Below are 15,011 nucleotides of genomic sequence, written 5' to 3'. Positions count from 1 at the left end.
CACTATACCGGCCTTGTGCTCACCATCCCTCCCACTATACCTGCCAGTGTGTGTGCCCACCTCTCCGGGCCCCATGCCTCCCATGTACCTATCTCGGCCCCCACCTCCATTCATACCACCCCTCGTCCCGTATAGGGCCATCTATAGCCCGCTTGTGGCCTCCACAAACACCCCGAGTAGCCGCGCTCCCCCGAGCCGTCCAACCCTCATGGCGGGTGCAGCTCGGCCTACGTCAGCCAGGCACCTCAGACTAGCGCGCTCTACGCAGCCCCGCCCCCACATGGCGCTTCAGACTACATCTCCCGGCATGCCTCGGGGCGCAGCCGGGCTGTCCCATCCTCCGCTCGGGGAGCCGCTTTGTTACCTGCAGCGGGTCGGACAGGTAGGTGGTCGCGGGGCATTGTGGGAAGCGTAGTTTGTTCGGCTGCTGTGTGACGGCGGGAGGTAATAAGGTCAGGTGGGGAGGAGGGGGGTCTGGGAGACTACAAGTCCCAGAGAGCACAAGAGGCTGCGGGGAGAGAGAGCGAGCGGGACAAGGAGGTGAGGAGACTGCAGAGACCACCGACCTGATATGGGGGAGGGGGGGTGTAGGTCATACTGGAGCTGCTTTATGTGTGAGGAGAAAGTTCACAAGGAATGGAACTTCTAGAAGGTTTACCTTTCCCTGATACTGAGGGGAGGAGCTGTGTACACCCCCCTCACTCCTGTGGGAACATCCTCTACAGCTGTCCTCTGGGGTTCTCTGCTCCGCCCACACCGTGCTCCGCGCCCCCACAGAGCCCACCCTTCACCCGGGACACCGCCGCCATCTTTATTATCCGTCCGGCTGATCATGTTCTACAAAGCAGAACTCCAAGTGATTGTAAATGGTCACGTTTAAAACCAAAATGAAAGGCAAAACATTTGTGTAAGGCACGAGATGCTGTCAAACGCGTGTTCAGAGGCAGTTGAACACTTTTTTTTTTCAACTGCCCCTGAACTCATTCAATGTTATCCTATGTGTCCATTTACACAGTCTTGTTTTTTGCTGTTTTTATGCAGTTACGTATAACCTAGTTTTTCCAGAAGCAAAAAAATGGGTTCAGACGCAAAAGTTTCCACGTTTCAGATGCAAAACGCCGCTACCGCGTTTTTCCGCGTTTTTGTTTATAAGCGTTTTTAAAGGTGACCTTTTTTTTTACATTAAAAATCTCAAAAATGATTGCAAATGATGAAAAACCATGAAAAAAATATTTTAAACAATTGCAAGTGGACAATCCACAACTTGTGGCAGGTGATATAGCAAGTGACCGGGCAGGTGACATGGCAAGTGGACAGTCCACAACTTGTGGCAGGTGACATGGCAAGTGGACAGTCCACAACTTGTGGCAGGTGACATGGCAAGTGGACAATCCACAACTTGTGGCAGGTGACATGGCAAGTGGACAATCCACAACTTGTGGCAAGTGATGTGGCAAATGGACAATCCACGACTTGTGGCAGGTGATATAGCAAGTGACCGGGCAGGTGACGTGGCAAGTGGACAATCCACAACCTGTGGCAAGTGGACAATCCACAACTTGTGGCAGGTGAAGTGGCAAGTGACATGGCATGTGGACAATCCACAACTTGTGGCAGGTGACATGGCAAGTGGACAATCCACAACATGCAGCAGGTGGCGTGGCACGTGACTTGGCAGGTGACATGGCAAGTGGACAATCCACAACTTGTGGCAGGTGACGTGGCAAGTGGACAATCCACAACTTGTGGCAGGTGACGTGGCAAGTGGACAATCCACAACTTGTGGCAGGTGACGTGGCAAGTGGACAATCCACAACTTGTGGCAGGTGACGTGGCAAGTGGACAATCCACAACTTGTGGCAGGTGACGTGGCAAGTGACATGGCAAGTGGACAATCCACAACTTGTGGCAGGTGACGTGGCAAGTGACATGGCAAGTGGACAATCCACAACTTGTGGCAGGTGACATGGCAAGTGGGCAATCCACAACATGCGGCAGGTGGCGTGGCACGTGACATGGCAAGTGGGCAATCCACAACTTGTGGCAAGTGATGTGGCAGGTGAAGTGGCAAGTGGACAATCCGCAACTTGTGGCAGGTGACAAGGCAAGTGACCTGGCAGGTGACGTGGCAAGTGGACAATCCACAACCTGTGGCAGGTGACGTGGCAAGTGGACAATCCACACAGCAGCAGTCTATGTAAACAAGGCCGATCACCATCCTGTCAGTAGGAAAGGCATGGATCCTGTGTTTTTGCAAAGAAGCGACCAGGATCCATGCCTTCCCCTGGTAAAAGCACCTCCCCCCCACTACAGTAAAACACTGGCTAGGCACACACTTAACCCTTTGAACGCCCCCGATGTTAACCCCTTCCTAGCCAGTGACGCAAGTACAGTGACCGTGCATGTTTTTTTAGCACTGATCACTGTATTGGTGTCACCGATCCCTAAAAAAAAAAGTGTCAGTGTCCAATTTGTCCACCGCAGTATCACAGTCCCGCTATAAGTCGCTGATCACCGCCACTACTGGTGAAAAAAGAAAAAAACATAAACATATCCCATCGTTTTTAGAAGCTATAACCTTTGTGCAAACCGATCAATATACACTTATTGGGATATTTTTTTTTTTTTTTTTTAACCAAAAATATGTAGCAGAACACATATTTGCCTAAATTGATGAAGAAATTTTGATTTAAAAAAAAAAAAAAATAAATAATGGCATGTTTTATAGCAGAAAGTAAAAAATATAATTTTTTTTTGTTTTTAATTGTCGGTCATTTTTTGATTATAGCACACAAAGAACAAAAAAAAGAAAAAAGAAAAAAGAGAGGTGATCAAATACCACCAAAAGAAAGCTCCATTTGTGGGGAAAAAGGACAACAACTTTATTTGGGTACAGCGTCGTACTTGGGTTTCAGCGGACAATATGTTCATCAGTATGCTAGTAAGGCGGACTAAGAATGACGCATGCTCAGAAGCAAGTACTAAAAAGGAAGCTATTGGCTACTGGCTATTGAACTTCCTTTTTCTAGTTCCATCATACGTGCTGTACGTCATCGCGCTAGCTAACGCCGGACTTTCTGTGTGTCCGTGTGTGGCCAAGTCTGTTCGGTAGAAAGTCCGCCAGACTATCCGCTGGATTGTTTGCCGGACTAAGTATGCCGGACAATTCGCTCGTGTGTACGCGGCATTTCTCAACCTTTTCAACACAGAGGAACCTTTGAAATAACTTTCCAGTCTCAAGGAACCCCGGCTAAAAATGACAGTCTACAACTCATGATACATCAGTGTGATGGTCGGCGGTAAGCAAGCCCCTTACACTTGTGGTCACTGAGAAGAATTACCCCCCTTACAGATACCTAAAAATTAGGGCTGAAACAACTAATCGATTAATTTCATAATCAATTACTATTTTCATAATCGATTAATTGGCCAGTAACATAATGGGGTTAAAACTAAAATAAAATAAAAACTAAAATTAGCCCTTTCTATAGTACAAAAAGAGCAAATCACTGCTGTAAATATTACTTTCACAGTTCTACAGTAAAAAATGGACCCCTTACAATAGTGATTATCTGCTTTTTTTTTTTTTTTTTTGTACTATACAGGGCTAATTTTAGATTTTTATTTTTTTATTTTTTTTTAACCCCATTATGTTACTAAACGTCTTAGACCTGGTTCACATCTGTGTTTTTTGGTGCTTTTTGCAGAAACACACTACAACTCATTTACATGGTTTCCTATGGGACACGTTCATATCTGTGCTTTTTTTTTCAGCCGCTGCATATTTGGAAAGGGTCAGGGACTTGTGCTTTTTTTTTTGGTTCAATATACTTCAATTTTGCAGCGATTTGTGTTTTTCTCATCAGTCCACGGAATATTTGCCTAAGTCTTGGGGATAATAAAGATGTTTTTGGTAAATGGGAGATGAGCCTTTGTCTTCCTTTTGGTCAGCAGTGGCTTTGGCCTTGGAACTCTCCCTTGGATGCCATTTTTGCCCAGTCTCTTTCTTATTGTTGAATCATGAACACTGATCTTACCTGAGGCAAGTGAGGCCTGCAGTTCTTTAGATGTTATTCTGGGTTCTTTTATGACCTCCTGGATGAGTCGGCATCGTGCTTTGGAGTCATTTTTGTAGGCCGAACATTCATGGGAAGGTTCACCACTGTCCCAAGTTATCTCCATTTGTGGATAATGGCTCTCCCTGTGGTTCACTGGAGTTCCAAAGCCTTAGAAATTGCTTTGTATCCCCTCCTAGACCGATACATGCAAATGACTTTGTTTCTAATCTGTTCTTGAATATTTTTTTTTTTTTTTAGATTGTGGCATGATGTGTGGCTTTTTGTGATCTGTTAGCGTGCTTCACTTTACCAGACAGCTTCTATTTGTGATTTCTTGATTCAACAGGTCTGGTAGTAATCAGGCCTGGGTGTGGCAAGTGAAATTTAACTCTGCTTTCCAAAGCAATTGTGGTTAATCACAGTTCATTCATGATTCAGCGAGGGAGGGGACAAATACTTTTTCACATAGGGGCAGGCAGGTTTGAACAGCTTTCCATATATAATAGAGGAAAGATCTATGACACTAGAGATCAGAGAGGTGTCGGTACAGCTTTCGGGCAGTCTCAAATGCAGATTTCCATTCGAGAAGGTTGCGGCCCAGCCTTGGAACAAGGTTCCTAAGTCGGATGCGGCGCTAGCGAAGGTGTCCAAAAAGACTGATTTGGCCTTCGATGATCTAGGATCCCTTAACCACTTGCTTACTGGGCACTTAAACCCCCCTCAGTCCCAGACCAATTTTCAGCTTTCAGCGCTGATGCACTTTGAATGGCAATTGCGCGGGCATCCAACACTGTACCCAAATGAAATTTTTATCATTTTTTTCCCACAAATAGAGCTTTCTTTTGGTGGTATTTAATTACAGCTGGGAGTTTTATTTTTTGCTAAACAAACAAAAAAAGATGCAAAAAAAAAAAAAAAATCATGTTTAATAGTTTGTTATAAAATTGTGCAAACAGGTCATTTTTCTCCTTCATTGAAGTGCGCTGATGAGGCAGCACTGATAGGCTGCACTGATAGGCTGCACTGGTGGGCACTGATAGGCTGCACTGGTGGGCACTAATAGGCACAGATAAGGTGGCACTGATGGGCAAAGATGGCACGGATGGGTGGCACAGATGGGTGGCACGGATGGGTGGCACTAAGGGGCACTGATAGGTACCACTGATAGATGGGCACTGATAGGGGACAATGATAGGTGGCTCTGATAGATGGCACTGCTGGGCACTGATGGGCGGCACTGATGGGCACTGGTAGATGACACTGATGGGCACGGATATGTGGCACTGGGGTGCAGCACCTTTGTTGAGGCAGACTGTGGGCACTGCTGGGTGGCACTGTGGGCACTGCTGGGTGGCACTGTGGGCACTGACGGGGGGCACTTATTTTTTAATGATCTTTAGTGATGAGGGGGCAGGTGGGCACTGGCAGGGGGCAGGTGGGCACTGGCAGGTCTGGGCGTGATCGGGACTGATGTCCCGATCACGGCCGCCGGTGATCGGCTCTTTTTTTTTTCTCCTCGCGCTGTCAGCGCGAGGAGGAATAATAGCCAATTACCGGCTCCGTTATATCACATGATCAGCTGTCATTGGCTGACAGCTGATCACGTGATAAGGGGTCGGGATCGACCCCTTGCTCGGATTGGTGATCAGGTGAGTCTCATAGACTCGCCGATCGCAGAGCGCGCCGCGCGCGCCGATCGGGGCGCGCAGGCCGCCCATGCACGGGACGACGTCGATAGACGTTGTCCCGGCAAAGGAGATCCGCGCTGTAGCCGTCATTCGGCTATAGCGCAGGTCTCAAGTGGTTAAGGACCCAATGGACAAATGGGGTGATGTGCTGTTAAAGAGGGCTTGGGATGCCTCCTCTATTGCAGTCAAACCTGTCCTTGCAAGTGTGGCTAGAAATTTAGAATGCTGGTTAACTCAGTTAGTCTCATTTTTCTGCAGGCACGTCCCGACAACAGCTGCTGAAATCCTTTCCCTTATTATTTAAGGCAGTTGGGTTCCTGGCCGATGCTTCTGCAGAGTCGGTAAAGCTAGCGGCCAGGTCTGCGGCTTTGGTTAAGAGCGCCAAGAAGGGCTGTATGGCCGAAAGCCTTGTTGGGACATGCAGCATCAAAGCTCAGGCTTTGTGGATTGCCTTTCTCAGGCAATCACCTTTTTGGCCCTGGGCTCCAGGAGGCCCTGGAAAGTACCTAGGACAAGAAGAAAGTCTTTCCAGAGAAAAAGAAGCCTGAGAGCAGACATCTTTTTCGAGGGCTTAGGCAACAATCCCAGCAGGAAAGAGAGGGTCAGCCTTAAAAATAAAACAAAAAAAACACTGGTCGGGTCACAAGGGGCGTGGCAGGAGGAATACTATTCAATCCTCCTGGGACCACCTCAAAATCCCAGTGACTCCTGTGTTCCAGTGGGAGGAAGGCTGGGGGATTTCCTCCCACAATGGACCAACGCAACTTCAAGTCCGTTTATATTAGAGATTATAAAAAAGCGGTTGCAAGTTGGAGTTCAGTGCCATTCCCCCACATACCTTCCTAGTAACCAAGTTACCCAGAGAACGGGAGAAGCTCTGAGTCTGCTGTTGGGAGAGTTGTTAGATCAACAGGTCATCGGCCGAGTACCAGATGCAGAACACGGACGGGGGGGGGGGGTGTATATTCCCACGTGTTCCTAGTTTGAAAGCCATCAGGCAAATTCAGGTTGATCTTCAGTCTCAAGCCCCTGAACAGGTTTATCAGGTACAAGCGGTTCAGGATGGAGTCAATCTTTACGATAACAAACCCCCTGTTTCCCCGATTGTTTTATGCCAACAATCGACCTCAGGGACGCATATTTGCATGTACCGTTACATCGGCAATGCCAGAAATTCCTCAGACTGACAGTGAGGGCGAACTCGGAAATTCTCCTCTTCCAGTTCAAGGCACTTCCGTTTGGCCTAGCAGCCTCTCCCAGGATTTTTCCAAAGGTCCTGGCAGAAGCCCTAGCTCCACTGAGTGTCAGGGGCATTACAGTGATCCCCTATTTGGATGATCTTCTGTTTGTCGCCCGGTCTTACCAGCAGCTAGAAGGGTATCTACAGGAGGCGCAACACTTCCTGTGTTCTCCTGGTTGGTTGATCAATCTGGACAAGTCCCAGTTGATCCCAACCCAGGAAGTACTGTATCTGGGTTACAGAATCTCCTCTGTAGAGGGGAAGGTCTTTCTCCCATCAGAGAAGATAGAGAAGGTAGGTCTGGCAGTAGTGCGGCTTCAGACTAATCAGGAAGCCCAGGTCAGAGATGTCATGAGTGATAGGCTTAATGACATCCTATTTTCCAGCAGTCCCTTGGGCAAGGATTCATTAGCGCCCACTGCAGGCTTTACTTCTGCGTTGCTGGGATGGCAGCCAACAGGGCTTGGATCAACCCATGCTGATTCCCACCAGGGTCAAAAGGACTTTGTGGTGGTGGCTAACCAGTCACAAGTTGGACAGGGGTCTGTTGTGGTTAAGACCAACAGCTCTGGTGTTGACAACAGACGCCAGCTCTTTTGGCTGGGGTGCATACCTGAGGGCGATACAGAGGGCGATAGTAGCCTTCCAGAAAAAAATAAGGGGAACAACACCTCCAACTAAGGTCGAACAATGCAGCTGTTGCCTATATAAACAAGCAGGGGGGGACCAGGAGCCCTGCTTTGCAGAAGATAGCAGGAGAGATTTTCTCTTGGGCCGAGATGAATCTAGTGTCTGTTAGCGGTTCATCTGAAGGGGGCTCCGAACTTGCTGGCGGACTTTCTCAGTCATCAGTGTGTAAAACAGGATTAATGGTCACTAAACCAGGAAGTGTTTGAGCAGCTCTTGGGGCATACCAGAGGTGGATTTGTTCGCCTCAGAAAGAAACAGGAAGGTTGCTCAGTTCTTCTCCCTGCACTCGCAGGATCAAGCCAGAGGGATAGATGCCTTTGCCAGTGCAGGGCACTTCAACCTGTGCCTTTCCCCCATTAAGGCTGGTTGTGGCGGTCCTTCAGGAATTTCAGACCCGGGTAACGGAGCTCATTATGATAGCCCCCATTGTGGCCAAGTAGGGCCTGGTTTGCAGTCCTAAAGAGATTGGAGATATAGCCTCCGATTCATCTTCCAAGGAGAGAGGATCTGGTTACACAAGGTCCTATCCGGCATCCTCAAATAGAGACCCTCAGACTTACAGCGTGGTATCTGAGGAACAGCTGTTAAGGGCCCAGGGTTTTTTCAGAAGACCTCATCAAGACTCTTTGAATGCTGTAAGCCAGTGACCGGCCATTTACACCAAGGTGTGGAAGAGGTTCAATTCCTGGTTGGCAGAACAGGAGCAGGAAGATCCAGGTATCCCAGCAGTGCAGGACTTCTTGCAGGCAGGAGTGGAATTAGGGCTTTCTGTCAGCACCTTGAAGGTATAGGCTGCCGCTTTAAGCGTCTTTCTTCAGGTCCCTCTGCAGCAAGATTGTTTTGTAAAGAATGTCTTTAAAGCCCTCTCCAGGTCCAGGTCAGTGAAGGTCAAAGCCTGTCCCTCCTGGGATTTAGCCTGGGTGCTTAGTGCTCTTACAGGGAGTCCCTTTGAACCTCTGGTGAAATCTGATGCTAAATGAGTATTTTTAAGAACAGCTTTTTTGATTGCAATTACCTCAGCCAGAAGAGTGAGTGAGTTGCAGGCGCTCTCGATTAGAGAGCCTTTTTTGTTGATTTTTGGGAGGATAGGGTTGTGCTTAAAACAGATCCTAGTTTCCTCCCCAAGGTTTCTTCTACTTTTCACAGAACTCAAGACATTATCCTGCCAACATTTTACTCCTCCTCAGAAGGTGATGAGGAAGGAGGACTTGGTTTAGTTGATGTTAGGCGTAGCCTTTTAGTTTATTTAAAAATTAGCAAAGACTTCAGGAAGTCGGAATCTTTGTGAATTTTGCGGGGTCACGCAAAGGACTTAAGGCATCTAAATCCACCATAGTCAGATGGATTAGGATGACGGTTTTAGGGGCATACAGGTTGTCAGGGAGGCAAGCGCCTCTAGTTAAGGCACATTCAACTAGGGCGGGGTCAGCTTCGTGGGCAGAGAAGGCCGGTGCCACTCCGGAGGAGATCTGCAGAGCAGCGACGTGGTCCAGCTACTCCACGTTTGCAAAGCATTACCGCTTGGACCTGGCTGCCGATAAGGATCAGGCATCTGGGAGAAAGGTCCTCCAGGCAGTGGTCCTTGCTTATCTCAGAGGCTGTCCTGGTAGACGAAAGGAGAAAACCGGAGTTAGACTTACTGGTAACTCTTTTTTTCTAGGGTTCTTCCAGGACAGCCTGGTTTCCCACCCAGGGTTGTTTAGATTGACTGGTGGTAAGGATGACTACTGACGTTGTTGTTAGTGTGTTATGTTTTTAAGAGCTTTCTGGCGGTACTTGGATTAAACTGAGGAGGTCCTGGAGGACCACTCTTTTTATCTGGGTTTATCAGAATCTGATAACCTTCTCCCCCCAATGTGAATGACAATGTGGTACATAGTGCCCCTACTCATTCACAAAAAAGTGTATAAAGCAAATAAACACACCACCAGTTTTTGACAAGTCCTTTATTAGAAAAACAAAAATGTCCCCCGGTGTAGATCCATCATCAATCAAGATGCCCACCGCTACCGTGCACCCAAGGAAGAAAGAGTTCCGCTCCCGCCGTCTGACAGTTCTTAAAATCTGAGGGCTGGGGCCACCCGACGATGTCACCGGGTGCCCCCCGCCCCCCTTGCAAAATTATGAACAGAGCATGTTTTTTTTAACCGCTTGCGGAGCAGCCACCGCAGTTTTACTGTGGCAGTTTGGCTCCGCTGCGTGAAATCGCGTTATTGTACGTGAGGTCTGGCTAGCAGGCATGTGCCCACCGCAAGCTCCGTGAGTCAGGACGCGGGTCCCGCAGGGATACCCGTGATCGTCTCACGGAGAAGAATAATGGGGAAATGCTGATGTAAACAAGCATTGCCTAGTGACAGGACACTGATCACAGCTCCCTGTAATCAGCAGCTGATCACTGCCATTACTAGGGGCAACATATATTTTTTTATTTTATTTTTTATAAAAATGCCATAAAACTATCCCCTATTTTGTAGACACTATAACTTTTGCGCAAACCAAACAAAAAACACTTATTGCAATATTATTATTTTTACCAAAAATTTGTAGAAGAATATGTATCGGCCTAAACTGAGGGAAAAAAAAGTTTTTTTTTTTTATATAAATTTTGGGGATATTTATTATAGCAAAAAGTAAAAAATATTGCTTATTTTTTATTTTATTTTAAATTGTAATTTTTTTTTGTTTATAGCGCAAAAAATAAAACCCGCAGAGGTGATCAAATACCACCAAAAGAAAGTGGGGAAAAAGGACGTAAATTTTGTTTGGGAGCCACGTCGCACGACCCGCAATTGTCAGTTAAAGCATCACAGTGCCGAATCACAAAAGGTGCTCTGGTCTTTGGCCAGCCAATTTTTCCGGGGCTGAAGTGGTTGATAAAGAACTTGGCAAAAACTGCCTCCTATGTGTTTTTTTATTATTATTATTAATAAAGTGGTATTAAACCCAAAAATGGGGTGGCCGCGTTCGTTTTTATTGTAGGTTTTTTCCCCCTGTTATTGAAACGAATGCTCTGGCCAATAGTTGCATGTTCCTTTTGGCCTCTGAAGAGCGATCTGCATTCAGATCATTTTTCAGAGAGCATTTGACAGGTGGTAAGGAGGTGTTGTATTGTGGAAAAAAAGGAAGGACAGATATTGCGCTGCTCTTAAGAGGTCATTTGCAACCTCTAGATACTTGAGGGGTGTGTGTATACCACGGGTGCATATAATGCAAAAAGTGAAAAAAAGTGCAGAAAATAGGAAATGTAAAGGATAGGCTACTGTGTAAACTTCCTAATCACGTATATATAATGCATACTATTAGAAGCTAGGTGCATTCAAACAAAAATATAATGAAAACTAAAAATGAAAAAACAAATAGAAAATCGCTAACGTTTCCTGTGCGAAATCCACAAACCTGTGCAAAATCTGCAATTCAAAGTAACATTTCTGTGCCAAAAAATACAACATATATGACTGGTATATAATGTTGCTGTGAAACTGAGCTCAGAAGCATGCATATACCGTCCTTAAATCCTGGTGTATAAAAAAAAAAGTCCAATAATAAAGTGACAATTTGCTCCTTCAAATTGTTCTGTGCTTCTTAGAAAACAGTGCCCAATAAGAAACACACTCATCGCTATTATCCAGCCCACAAGGAGGTATTTCACTTGCTCAGTATGAGCCACTGTGCAGCCTGTGGAGTAGGAAGTCTTCCTGTCCTGTATCCTCCAAGGGCCTCCGTGTCTGTGATGTAAGTGGTCTCCTTCCTCTTAACCTCTTAAAGCGGTAGTAAACCCGCATTTTTTTTTTTTTTTTTTTTTTTTTAAAACCTGCAAAGCAAAAGGCATAATGAGCTAGTATGCACCGCATACTAGCTCATTATGAAATACTTACCTTAGAACGAGGCCCCGACATCTCGCCCGATCCACGCCGAGGAAGCCGACATGCTCCCTCGGCGTCTCTTCCGGGTATCGCGGCTCCGGCGCTGTGAGTGGCCGGAGCCGCGATATCGTCACTCCCGCGCATGCGCGCGGGAGATTTAAATCCGGCCGGACGAGCGCTGCCGGATTTTCGCGGAGAGAACCCCCTTGTGCGCATGCGCCGCTGCAGTCAGCGGCGTATACCGAGGGGAATATCTCCTAAACCGTACAGGTTTAGGAGATATTTTTTTTACCTACAGGTAAGCCTTATTATAGGCTTTCCTGTAGGTAAAAGTTAAAAAAGTGGGTTTACTTCCACTTTAAATGTTGCCCACGTGTAGAGAGGAAAGAAACTCCATAGTGTGATACCGTACAAATTTTCAAATATTTATTAGTAATACTGTTGGGTACTCACATTTTAATAAAAATCATTCAAGCAAAACATGTTTAACATCAGGAAGCCGGAGCGATCTGTGCTCCACGGCTTGAAACTGGAAGTGATGCAATTAACACGGTTAGTCCCTCCCTACGTGTTTGGTCACTGGGACGTCATCTATAGCCTCCTTACCACTTGCTTTAATCCCTTGCCCAGCGCACTACTACCACACACAGTTGCAGGGCGCTTCATACATATGTTCACCTAGATACGTGATCAAGGTCTTAGCCCTTGTACACATGGTCGGAGAATCCGTCGGAATGTGTCCTATCGGACCGTGTTGTCGGATAATCCGACTGTGTGTGGTATGCATCGGACTGATTCCGTTGGAATATCCGTCGGACCCAATTTTCCAACTTGTTGGAAATATTTTCCGACCAACTGGTTCGATCGGACATACTCCGATCATGTGTAGAGAATTTTGATCGGACCAAGTGCCACACATGCTCAGATCAAATTCCTACATCAAAGCTATTGGCTAGTAGCCTGAATGTAGTCCCATCGTAACGAAATTACGTCATCACGTTCTGAATGATCGGATTTTTCACCAACTTAGGCCGCGTACACACGCGGGGACTGTTCGCCCAACTTTGTCCGTCAAACAGTTTCGGCAAACAGTCCGCTCAAAATTAGCATGGACGGACATGCCCACACACGACGAACGAACAGTTTGCTGAAACCGTGCGCGATGACGTGAACGGCACGTACGACGGGACGAAAAATACGACGTCCTATACACTGCATTATAACTTTCGGCGTGTAAATCCTTTCTGAGCATGCGCGGAACTTAGTTTGACGAACAAGCCTACACACGGGCGGACTGTTCGCTCAAACAAGGTTTCAGCGGACAGTTTTACGGAATTTCCGAAAAACCTTGTTCGTCAAACTGTCCGCTGAAACTGTCCGCTGAAAGCCCACACACGAGCGGACTGTCCGCCCAAACACTGTTCAGCGGACAAAGTTGGGCGAACAGTCCGCCCGTGTGTACGCGGCCTTAGTCCAACCGTGTATATGCAACAGTTTCGGACAAGATCCGACGGACAAGATCCGACGGATTTGGTTGTCAAAATCTCCGACCGTGTGTACAGGGGCTTAGTTTACCTCGATCAGCCATAACTTAGTCCTCCTTTCCCCTCTCCCTACAACCGTTATTTTCCTGATTAAGTTATTATTATTTTTTTATTAACTTTTGATACGAAATTTCTTGTTTTTTTTTTTGTTTTTTTTTCTGTTTCAATATTTTTTTTTACTTCATAGTGACACATCACCACTTGAATCTGAATTGATTCTTGCAGGTCAGCAGACCTCAACACAGATGGTGTGACTGAGCCCTTAATTACTATTGCCTTAAGCCCCCCTGTTCACATTGGGCCGATTTGACAGATCAAATCGCATGCCAAATCAGAGCCTATTACCGGCAAGGACACTGTCTGAAACAACGCTGATTTTGCGGCGCTGCACTGATTTCCAAAAGTAGTTCCTGCACTACTTTTGGCGACTTCGGGGGCGATTACAGTAGACGTCTGTGCATGAACCCGCACAGATGTCTTTCAAATCGCCCCGAACTTGCAATGAAATGCAGGTTTGAAATCGTGCGAGTTCAGCTGATTTCAAACCCGCCTTCAGGCTGTATTCTCCCTATCTTCGCATGCGGCTCACAGCAAAGGTCCAGTGCGGCCCCATTCACTGTTTCAGGTCTGATTTCAGGTCAAATTTTTGGCTCAGTTCGGACCCTGAAAGGGACCAGAAGGCGCACAGGGCTCCTGTGCCAATTCGCACTGGAGCCGTAGTGGGGATGTGTGAACCGGCTTCATAGAGAGTCGGTCAATACCTCTTGCTATTGGGAATTGGATGCGGTGAATCCGCATCCAATTTGCTATAGGGTGAAAACGACCTCAGTGTGACCAACGGCTTAGCCCCGGTTCCCATTGATGCTGCTTTGATATCGTGCTACTTCACTTATAGTAGTATGATTTAAAAGTAGCAGGTCCGCAAGATTTCAGCTCCTATTTGAAAAACATCAGTGCAGCCTCATGCACAGATGTCTATTGAAGTCACACCTGAAATCGGCAAAAGTAGTGCAGGAACTACTTTTGCAAATTGGTGCAGGGCTGCAAAGTCAGCATTGCTCCGATTTGAACAGTGCCATTGCTGGCAAAAGGCTGCGACTTGTCATGCGATTTGACTTGTCAAATCGCATGACAAATCGATCCACTGTGTGAACGAGAGCTTAGGCCCCTTTCAGATAGGCAGACTCTGCCAGGAGATCCACCTGCCCAGTGGGGAATCTGTCCACTGATCCTCACTGAGCAGGCGGATGACAGGTCCACGTCCACTCCGCTTATGCAGTCGGCTTTCCTCTATGGGTGGTCGAATGGAAACCGACTGCCTGTCCATTGACATCCACCGCTCCAAAAAGGGCAGCAGATGATCCAATCGGGTCCGTCAAAAAGATTGACATGCGCACCGAATTGGTCCGTCCGTGTGAAACGAGTCTTGTTCATAAAAAAATAAAATGAATCCTAACAGGTTTCATTTGTATAATATTTTATATGTTAGTAAAATCCTCACACATTACACCTTCATCTTTACCACAGTTTGCAGGAAGGAAGTGAAGCTTTTTGCTGTGCTTTCAGATCACTGATGGATCTTTCTCCATCAGTTAGCCACTGTAAGTAAAATATTACATGCTGCTATTTTTGAATGCGAAAGAAAAATGTGATATGGAGTCTGTTATGAACACCTTTCATTTACCTGCAGAGATTTTTAAAAACCATTTATATGACAATGATGACCTTGCATGAGACTGGATCGGGTTTTTGAGAATTTTTATTTTGGGGGGGGGGGGGGGGGTTTGGATTCCTTGGCAACAATCGGAGGCTCAGGTAAAGAAAATCTTATTTACTGAAAACTGCATCCTCATGTAATGTGCTAAACTTTGAGTCAACGAACCAAGGCCTAGAATGTATAGGTTGTGGCTTAGACTCTTCAAATTTCT

General features: G+C 46.6%; 1 protein-coding gene across 4 annotated transcripts in view; it reads left to right on the top strand.

Moving 5' to 3' along the window:
• The first annotated feature begins 271 nt into the window (after positions 1–271).
• CUNH1orf159 (chromosome unknown C1orf159 homolog) overlaps positions 272–15,011 on the top strand; it is a 101,056-nt gene continuing 86,316 nt past the window's right edge. The window contains exon 1 of one of the 4 annotated variants that reach the window (XM_077458103.1): positions 272–382. The gene's annotated coding sequence lies outside the window, so the exon portion shown is untranslated. Of the gene's footprint in view, positions 383–417; positions 541–15,011 lie in introns of those variants that run through there. The other 3 variants (XM_077458107.1, XM_077458104.1, XM_077458108.1) reach the window with 3 other exon arrangements.

The sequence above is a fragment of the Lithobates pipiens genome, unplaced genomic scaffold (genome assembly GCF_037356315.1).
Source record: "Lithobates pipiens isolate NorthernLeopardFrog02 unplaced genomic scaffold, aLitPip1_a1.2 Scaffold_27, whole genome shotgun sequence".
NCBI classification, from domain to species: domain Eukaryota; kingdom Metazoa; phylum Chordata; class Amphibia; order Anura; family Ranidae; genus Lithobates; species Lithobates pipiens.
The sequence above is the reverse complement of the archived record's forward strand: the minus strand, read 5'-3'. Positions and strand labels throughout refer to the sequence as shown.